At 38.5% G+C, this 6839-nt stretch overlaps 1 long non-coding RNA gene across 1 annotated transcript; it reads left to right on the top strand.

Moving 5' to 3' along the window:
• Positions 1-4452: 4452 nt before the first annotated feature.
• LOC144555181 (uncharacterized) lies at positions 4453-6586 on the top strand. The gene is made up of 3 exons (XR_013511993.1): positions 4453-4593; positions 5254-5335; positions 6295-6586. It is a non-coding gene; the product is annotated as an uncharacterized LOC144555181 (long non-coding RNA).
• The last annotated feature ends 253 nt before the right edge of the window (positions 6587-6839 follow it).

Raw genomic sequence — 6839 nt, 5'->3', positions numbered from 1 at the left:
TTCCCTGTCTTTGCTGGCACAATTTAGTAGTGCTTTACTGGTATTTTTGTTTGATACAATGGCGCATATACTTCTCATGTCTGTTCTATTACTGGGCATGATCTTTGTGTCTGTTTGTTGGGTTTTAGGAGGGCTGTAATTGTGTTTTGTCTATGGTCAATGATGTGATCTGAATGAAGACTGAAACTTTGATATTGTCCCTTGTCTGAGGTTTTATACATTTAATTTATAAAAAGTTGTATCTATTTTTGAAAAAAATCAAAAATTTTAATTTATTTAATGATTGTTTTTCAAAAAGAATTCTCAAAATAGATACAACTTTTTATAAATTAAATGTACTAGAAAAGTCACAATATTTTCTGGATTATCTAGAAATGACTTTTGAACCGGGATCAATAACTCAGAATCTAATTATTTTTATTTTTTTCCAATAACACATAAAGAAATATATTAATTTTTCTTACAGCCGCGAAAAATCCGATCTGAAAAATATTGATCCGGGTTATTTGTTGCAGTCTTTCTAATAAATCAAATTATATTGTATTCCTTCTATTTTCAAAGAAATATATTCAACATTTCTAATATTTTAATACAAAAAATAAAAAATTTCTGTTTTAAAAAAAAAACAAAATGCACAAATCCGGTTAACCAATAACAGGATTTGTTTTGTTGAGTCCGGAGAGTGGGTAACCGGAAATTTGTATTAAATCCGGTTATTGGATAACCGGATTGGGTATTTTTCGAATTTCATTGCAAAACAGGGTAGATTCCGTAATTTGTTATTTAATTTGGATATTTATAAAAATTTCGGCAATGAACCTATAATTGGATAAAATCTTATGACCAGAAGTTTCCAAAAAAATGAAAGTGCCAAGTGATTACTTTTTATTCCTCATTCTTTTTTTGCCATGCAAAATATTCTCCCGCCTTTTCTTACCCTTTCACTTTTTTTTTTTTGCAAAAGTTCATCCATATATGCTCGTTTATCCTCTGGTGTGCTACACCATATATTGCTGCTTACCCATGCTGTGGCTAACACGAAGAGTTCTTTTATATTTTTGCAATGTGAAGGCAGAACTAGACTTTTAAAAAACAAAGGTCAAATATAAATATAAGCATATAAAATTTTTATGTTGCAAATAAAAATTAATTTTACACTGTCTATAATATTTTATTCTAAACTATATAAAAAATAAGATACAGATACAAAATTTTAAAAATAAATGGAGTTCAATTAACCTCCATTCATTAAGAGTGGCTCCACCCTGTGAACAATAACAACCTAAACTGTTTTATAGTACATCTCGATAGGAACGAAGTGCGTCCGACAAGCATCGAACTAAATTCGATCAAGATCCGTGCTCTCAATTTAATAATTTTAATTTTACGTATGAATCACAATGCTAGTTTAGATCATAAATTGAATGCGCTCTGAATTCGCTTATGAGACAAATATGGATAAACGGAACATATAATTTTGCGGATACACATTCAAATATTTATGAAATACGAAGAAAGATCCGAATACAGAAACAAATAACTTTTATGATGAGTAAACACAACGGAAATCCGATGTTATTCATAACAGAACAAAGTGGAGAAGACAGCTTTCCGTACTCGGTACGGGCATTATCAGTACTTGGTCATGCCATTTGGGCTGACGAATGCACCCGCGGCTTTCATGGATCTTATGCAGCGAGTGTTTAGAGACCTATTGGATACTACAGTGGTGGTATTTATTGATGACATACTGGTCTATTCCCGGTCGTATGAGGAGCATGCGGCCCATCTCCGAGTTGTGCTACAGAGGCTACGAGACCACCAGCTGTATGCGAAGTTTTCAAAATGCGAGTTCTGGATGAACCAAGTGGCGTTTTTGGGCCACATTGTTTCAGGAGAGGGTTTGGCAGTTGACCCCGAGAAGATTCGAGCTGTGACAGAGTGGAAGAGACCAACCACGGTGACCGAGATCCGTAGCTTTCTCGGGTTAGCCGGGTATTACCGAAGATTCGTGATGGGGTTCTCTCAATTAGCTCGACCCCTCACCGAGCTGTTGCATAAAGGAGTTAAGTTTGAATGGGGTGAGTCCCAGGAGAAGAGTTTCGAGGAGCTGAAGAGTCGGTTAGTGTCAGCGCCGATTCTAGCGATGCCGGTAGTTGGGAAGGACTACACGGTATATACAGATGCATCCCGATCTGGTTTGGGATGTGTATTGATGCAGGATGGGCACGTGATTGCTTATGCGTCTCGGCAGTTGAGGCCACATGAGCAGAATTATCCGACGCATGATATGGAGTTGGCGGCGGTGATCTTTGCTTTAAAAATCTGGCGACATTATTTGTACGGTGCGAAGTGCCAGATTTTCACTGATCACAAAAGTTTGAAGTACATATTCACTCAAAAGGAGCTGAATTTGAGGCAAAGGAGGTGGCTAGAACTGATGAAGGATTATGACCTCGACATTCAGTACCATGCAGGTAAGGCCAATGTAGTGGCAGATGCTTTGAGTAGAAAGAACCAGGTGAACCTTGCATCGCTGGTTACAAGAGAGTCACACTTGATAGAAGAGATGCGGAGGATGAATCTGCATGTGGGCGCTTCACGTGAATTGGCTGTGGCAACAGCAACTCGCTTGCTTGGAGCTGAAGCGAGTATGAGTGCATCAGCAGTTATGTCGATCATTTCTGCTGCTATTGAGGTGAGACCCGAACTACATGATCGTATTCGGGTAGCGCAACATGAGGATCCGAAATGTCAGAAATTCCGGGATCATGCGAAAGTAGACAGAGAGACTCCTTTCCGGATAGATGATGAAGGGATCTTGCGGTTTGGCAACCGTATCTGTATTCCTGAAGATGCAGACTTGAAGACCTTAGTTCTATCGGAAGCGCATGATTCGGGATATACCATTCATCCTGGTGAAGTGAAGATGTACCAGAATCTGAGGCGATATTTCTGGTGGCCGAATATGAAGAATGACGTGAGGAAATACGTCGAGAAATGCCAAGTCTGTCAGCAGGTGAAGGCTGATAGACGAAGGACAGCCGGATTACTCCAGCCATTGGACAGGAAAAGAGGAAAATTTGAGATAATAACGATGGATTTCGTAAGTGGTTTTCCAAGGACAAAAGGGCGACATGATACCATATGGGTAATGGTGGATACATTGACCAAGGTGGCGCATTTCATTCCGCTTGGACCTGATACCTCGGGTCGGGCCTTAGCGGAGTTGTTTATGAAGTTTTTCTTCAGGTATCATAGTTGTCCACGTGAGATCATATCGGATCGAGACACGAGATTTACTTCTTATTTCTGGAAGAGTTTCCAAGAGGCTATGGGAACAAAACTGAGGTTCAGTACCGCGCATCATCCGCAAACGGATGGACAGTCAGAAAGGACAATTCAGACCCTGGAAGACATGCTTCGAGCGTGTGCTTTGAGCTTCCAAGGGTCTTGGTTAGATCATTTGCCACTGGTCGAATTTTCTTATAACAACAGTTACCACTCCAGTATTGGGATGCCACCGTTGGAGGCACTTACTGGTGAGACATGCCGCACACCATTGTGGTGGGGTCCCGCGGGCACTTACCTGCCTACAGGACCGGAAATGATACAAGAGGCCGCCGAGAAGACGCAAGTTATCTTGAGCCGACTAAAGTCAGCTCGAGATCGACAAAAGAGGTACGCGGATGTGCACCGACGACATTTGGAGTTTCAAGAAGGTGACCATGTATGGCTCCGAGTATCTCCAGTTAGGGGAGTACATCGGTTCAGGGTATCGGGCAAGTTGAGTCCGAGATACATTGGTCCATTTCAAATTCAGAATCGAGTGGGACAAGTGGCATATGAGCTTGCGTTACCTCCGGCTTTGAGCCGAGTTCATCCGGTGTTTCACGTATCGCAGCTCAGAAAGTATGTAAAGGATCCATCTCATTGCATCGATCATTCGAACTTGTACTTGGACGAGAATTTGACATATAAAGAAGAACCAATGCGGATTTTAGATCGGAAGAAACAAAAGTTGAGGAATCGAACCATTGGGTTGGTGTTGGTGCAGTGGGGATGGCATTCAGAAAAAGAGGCAACATGGGAATTGGAATCGAAGATGCGCGAGCAATATCCTGAGCTATTCGACGGTTCAGGTACGTGGTTAAGTTCAAAGGATTGAACTTTGTTCTTAAGTGGGGGAGAAATGTAACATAGTGAAATTTTAAATTTTTGAAATTTCTAAATTGAATTAAAAATCTGAATTGTCAAATTGAAATTGGTATAAATATATATAAATGTGTATATATATGAAGAGGAAAATGTAATATATTTGATTTCACCCATTTGTTGAATATTGAAAGATTGGAGGGGTTTATGTGCAATTGTTCCATTAAATGACAAAGGGGGCCCAACCTTTTCTTCTCCTCCTTCTTCCTTCTCATTTCACGTCCCCTCCCTTCCTTTCTTTCTTTGAGCCGCCCCCCCAACAGAAGAGAACGAGAGAGATAGTGAGTGAGAGAGAGAGTTCCATTTCCCGCGAAATTGCTCGAAAATTGAGAAAATCGAAGAGGAGCCCAAATCTCGCGTTTCTATCTACTTTATTTGGTAATCCCTCTTCTTCTTCTCTCTATATTTGCTCCCCTTGATTTCTAGGGTTTCGGTGAAACTCGAAAGAATTGAACCAAACTTGAGTAATTCATGTCTTTGTTGTTTCTTGAGTGTTAAATTGTTGATTTTCCGTTTCAATTGCAACAAAAACCCGACTTGCGGATTCTTCCCAAAATTGATTAGAGTTGGAAAGATTTGATGATTAAATTTATATCTCTTAGCACCGGTATCGTTCCGTACCAGTGTCTATACTAATTTATGGTATATTTCAAGGTTTAAGGGTTGATAAATAAACTTGATTGTTATGAAATTCGGGACTGCACAGTGGGCAGATTTTAGGGCTGAGTAATGAGTTAAATTAAAAGGGCAATTCAAAATCATTTTGGACAAATGAAGAGTCTATTTGATGCGTCTTGGAGTCTAGTTTCTAATGGTTCCAGTTTCAAGTCGTTTGGAGTTTCCTATAACAAGGTTCTAGTAGCTTTTGTAACCAATGGTCAGAAATTAGGGCTGCTGTCCCAAAATTCTGTTTTTCATTTAATTTGGGTACGAATTTTTAAGGGTTTAAATTAAGGAAAGTGTAAAGACAATAATATTACTCAAGTAATCATATTAATCGTCGAACAAAAACTAAGTTAAGTATGTATATTGGTATAGGTGTAGGCTCGGTTGAGCAAGATCTTGCAGGACCGTTCGAGACGTCCGAACCATAGGAGCGCGATACGCTTTTCATAATCAGGTGCGGGGGTTCACGGGATCTGTTTTGAATTCTATTACTTAGAATTAAATAACGGTACTTGTATATATATATATATATATATATATATATATACACCTGTTGAATTGCAAACTGACTTATTGTGCATGACCTCATGTTGGATCTCTATTTGTTAGCATTATTTGCCGCATTGCATAAGTAAATGGAAATAGTACAATTGAATTGATATGTTTGTATTGATCTGGCATGTTGGTATGGTTTTATCGCTTGTTGTTCTATCGTTTGATAGCTGAATGGAACCACAGTATTGGATTGGATTGAATGGAACTATATTTGTTATGTGTGGATGAGGAATCATATTGGAAGGGTACAAAGTCTAGCTCGCGACTAAACTTTGTTTTCAGGACCCATATGCGCATACGGTGAATGACCCTTATTGTGTACTATATTTGTTATGGAAGAGCACTATATTTGTTATTGGAGAGCACTATATTTGTGATTGTAGGAATATCGAGACTGTGGATAGTTGATTGTTATTGGTCTCTCTTTTAGAAAGAGTGACACTCCGTTGCATGATCATGAGAGATGCAACCCTCATTGGAATTTGTTAAACTTGATGTGAATGTTTGAATATAAACCGGAATATAGAAATGTTAAGTCAAACGAGATGGATAGTTGATATCCATTACTTATAACCGGACTTGATAATTTCATTGGTTATGCCAAACAATCCTATAAATTCTTCGATTTTATTTGAAGGAAATATGTGTTGGATTTCATTTGTTCCTATTATTGTTGCATATGCATTTATCTTTTAATGAATTACCGAATTGACACTCATTTGCGGTTTATTTAGTTCCGGTAATGGATTTCTTACAAATCCAGTAGCCCTGACTAAATTCCGCACTGAGAAAACGGATGACAAGTTTTCTCACCCCCCATCCCCCTTGGGGAATTTTATTTTATTGCATGTGTTTCAGGTAGGCGCGAATAGAAGGGATTCGAGTGCTCGACAATTGAGGTGTAAGCCAATTAAAGATAGGGTATGCCATCTCAATGTGTCCCTTTTGGTGTCCGATTAACTATTGTATGGTGTTTTTGTTGTATGACCCTTTTCTCGGACCATTTCGTATGATTGTAACCCTAATTATAATTTAAATGTATAACTTGTGTTAATGTTGATTTTATGCTTTAAATGTCTTTATAACCGTATTGGAAATGGGGTGATATTTGTTGCTTTGTAAGCCTTACGAAATATTGTTAAATGTTATTGTAATAATATGTAGGATGTGTATGTAGGAGGTGTAAATATTATTGTTCATATAATGGTTTATTTTGAGATTATGGTATTATAAACATATTGCACTATTTGTATTTAAATGGTAAATTTTGGCGAAATGAAAGTCTTGTTTGGAAATTATATATCGTACTTGCCTTGTGAGTATATAGGCGACTATATATTCACGGCGAAAACTGCACGACCCCATGTTTCGGGGTGTGACACTTCGTAATTCCGTTTGCGTAT

Source organism: Carex rostrata, chromosome 6 (genome assembly GCF_964058835.1).
Source record: "Carex rostrata chromosome 6, lpCarRost1.2, whole genome shotgun sequence".
Lineage (NCBI taxonomy): Eukaryota > Viridiplantae > Streptophyta > Magnoliopsida > Poales > Cyperaceae > Carex > Carex rostrata.
Note: the sequence above shows the minus strand (reverse complement) of the source record. Positions and strands in the feature narration are given on the sequence as shown.